The following is a 3,873-nucleotide window of genomic DNA, read 5'->3' as shown; positions in this document are numbered from 1 at the left end:
CACTCACATATTGAAGAACATATTGACTGCTTCCAATTTTGGGTGTTTATGAAAACAGCTCTTATATAAATGTGTGGTTTTGAGTTACCATAAGTTTTCAAATAAATAGGATAAATGCCTAGGAGGGTAATTGCTGGCTCGTGTTCTGAGCCTGTCTAGTTATATTAGAAACACGTAACTTGTCTTCCAAAGTAGCTGTACCATTGTGTATTCTCTTCGGCAGTGAATGAGAGTTTCTGTTGCTCTGTATATTCACTGTCACTGGTAATGTTGACTATAATTTCATGTGCTTGCTTACCATCTGTATATCTTCTTTCATGATGTGTCTGTCAAGATCTTTTGCCCACTAAAATGTGTTTCTTTTTATAAGTTTTAAGTATTCTTTGCATATCCTGGATATAAGTTCTTTTTCAGAAATACAATGTCCAGAGAGTTTCTTCAAGTCTGTGACTTTTTTTTTCATCCTCTTAATAGTGACTGTCAGAGAGAAAAATGGTTTTAATTTTATTAAGTCCAACTCATCAGAGTAACTTTTCATGGGTTGTGCATTTGGTCTTGCATATAGAATTTTACCAACAATCTCAAAATCACGCAAATTTATTCCTAGATTTTCATCTAGAAATTTTATACTTTTACATTTAACATTTGGGTATATTATCTATTTTGTATTGATTTTTTTGGTAAGATGTAAAGTCTGTATCTTTGTTTTTTTAAATTTTTTCTATATTTTATCTTTTTCTTTAATGATGTCTGATTCTTTCAGTACCATTTGTTCAAAAAACAATATTTTCTTTAATTACTCTTGCATTCTTTCCAAAAGTCAGTTGAGTATATTTATGTGAGTCTATATCTGTTCTCAATATACAACACTCTTTGTACTATAACTTTATTATTAGTCATAAAATTGAGTAATATGAGTATTCTGGTTTAGTTTTTCTTTTTCAGAATTAACTAAGGTATTTAAGATCATTTGCTTTCAGAATTGTTTTTTCAATAAATAGAAATATGTCCATCAGGAAGATCCAGCTACCAATCCCAAGCGAGGACTCTCACCACATAAAGAACAAGGATGACAATGCCAACCACCAGAAGTAAGCCACAGATCTCAGACCACTGCATCTTCTACAGGTTCAAAGTCACCAAAAAGGACTCAACACACAAGGCACTAGTTGAAACAGCACATTACTCACAGAATAGAAAAAAACACATAGCAAGATTATTGTCTGTACTATGCGCTGGTCTCCCACGGCCAGTGAGTTCCTGCTGACAGACTTCACAGAACAATAGACCATATGCTCCCCTCTTATGCAGCATGTAATTGCCTTGTTTCTTTCCCATGTGGGGACATATATACTGGAGGGACTGGTCAAGGGCCATATGATGTGCACACTTAAGCAACACAAAGAAATTAGCTGTGTACTAAGAACAGAAGAAAGTTATCTTTTAATAAGAAAAAGACTCAGGAGCCAAGAGACAGCTTGGTCCTAGCTTCCATAGAGGGGAATGTTCCAGAATCAGGCCGTTGACTGAACAATCTAAAAGAGGGGGAGTATGTCACATAATGACTGCTTCTTCAACACCCCATCCAATATTGGGATGTCATGAAGAAAGGACAAAGCACATCACACAGTATAGGACTAACAGACACCATGAATATGAGATGCATGTGTGTCCAGTGTGGTCTGTAAATAATTTCAATGGTAGTGACTTGCTTGTAGAGTCTCCCTGCCCAACTGGACAGCACTTGATCAGAGCCAACAATAGGATCGGTCAAAGGAGGATGATCAGGCCTTCAAGGAGTGTAGATCTTTACCAGAAGCCCCAGGTGTTGGTGTTTAGGCAGCTAAAATGGTTAAAGAATGAGTCTAACTGAGACTGAGAGTTTACAGAGAAGTACAATCCTGCTTGAGCATGGATTTCCTCCAGCTTGGTCTCAATTTTCTTCAAAGTGTTTATACACAGCAGGAGAAACTGTTGAGATTAATTAAGTTAGATTTTAGTATCCAGAAATAAACCCTTATGTTTACAGTCAATTGATTTTTTAAAAAGGTAACCAGGAAAATTTAATAAAACTGCAGCAGTCTTTTCATGAAAAGATGTGAGGCAGCTGCAGAAGGAATAATTTTGACATTTTTACACCAGATACAAAAATTACCTGAAAGTAGATTTAAGGTGTAAATATAAGGGACATAATTATAAAATTTTTGAATGAAAATATTCCGACCTTGGGTAAGGCAGGAGTTTCTTAAATATAAATATAAGCCAAAAAAGAAAAATTGGATGAATTTTACTTAATTAAAATATAAACGTTTTGTACCAAAAATGACACCATCAAGAAAGTAAAACAATTATATATGACTTGAATGATGTCAACAAACAGTCAACTAGAGTTGTCTGCTTCTCAGCTTCCCAACAAAACGTGACCAAAACAACAGATTAACAACTATATTTTGACTGCAGTGACAGAGGAAATAGCCTGGAAATCATCAGGGAAATGAGGACCCTGTGGAGTATAGAAGACCAGGATTTCACTATAGAAAGGGGAGTGAGGCATCTTGCCTCTGTCACACTGTCTCCTCTGCCAAATTGGCTCAGAGCCAGGAAAAACTTATTGTTGGGAAAAGTATGGTAGATAACATTGGTGGTCTCAAACACCATCATGGATGTCAGAAGTTATTGATATAGAAGGGTCCCCCAGTCCTCAAAGACCCCAGTTCCAATGTGGAAATTTGCCAGGAGTCTCTGTGACTGCATAATCCAAGAGCAGAAATCCCCTGGGCATCCCCTACTCCCAAAAACCTAAGATCATACTATATGGCACCATCTTAAAACTAAATACACATCTGGAGTAAGTTCTGCCCTGGAGGCCAGTAGCTATTCACTCTTCATCCTTGAGGTCCCACCATCATTTCACTGTGTTCACATGAGTTCCTGCAGCAACAATACTTCAGTTGCTCAGAACCTATGCTTAAAGAAATGACTGAAACCCCAGCACCTGAAACTGTGAGGCACACTATTCATAAAGGAACACTCAGGCATGCTAAGGCTCCCTGGCCCGGCACACAACTGTCTCTAGCACCACAGCCAGCCTGGAGTGGGTCCTATTCCAGTGGAGAGGGCCTAGGGAGCTACCCAGCCCATGTTCCTCTGCCTGCAGCATGACAACCAACCTGTCTCTGATCCTAATCTTTCAGAAAGCCCACCACACAGCCTGCCATTCTGCTGCACTCACAGATACCTGACTTGACAATCAACCAGGGCCCCTGATGCAAGCAAAACCACAACACTACATTACAAACTTCCACATTACACGTTAAGATTATAGCTGAAGAATCTGTATGGAGACCATGTTACTGAATCCACTCAGAAAGAAAGCCAATGCATTATTTACAACTGACATCTTATGATCTATATACAGGAGAAAGTCTCTTCTTATGACAGCTACTCCAGAACATGGGAAAGAAAACCAAATGCTCCACTAGATATACAAATTTCAAATTAGGAATATGAGAAACATAAAAAGCAAGGAAATACAACACCACCCAAAAATCAAAATAAGTGTTCAATAGAAGTCTGCCCCAAAAAAAGGATGTTTAGAAAATGCCTGAAAATGGTCAAAATAATTATCTTAGAAAACCTCACTAAGATACAAGAGAATACAAACAATTTGATGAAATCTAAGAAAATAATTGTATGAATGAAAAATTCAACAAAGAGGTAGATATTACTAAAAAGAAACAGATAAATATTGGAAGTGAAGATTTCAATGAATAAAATAAAAATACAATTGAGAGCTTCAACAACAGACTAGATCAAATGAAAAAAGAAAACTTCTGAATTTGAAGATACATTTTGAAATAACTCCATTCAGAG

This window comes from Colobus angolensis, unplaced genomic scaffold (genome assembly GCF_000951035.1).
Source record: "Colobus angolensis palliatus isolate OR3802 unplaced genomic scaffold, Cang.pa_1.0 Scaffold373, whole genome shotgun sequence".
Classification (NCBI taxonomy): domain Eukaryota; kingdom Metazoa; phylum Chordata; class Mammalia; order Primates; family Cercopithecidae; genus Colobus; species Colobus angolensis.
This window is presented reverse-complemented; position numbering follows the sequence as displayed.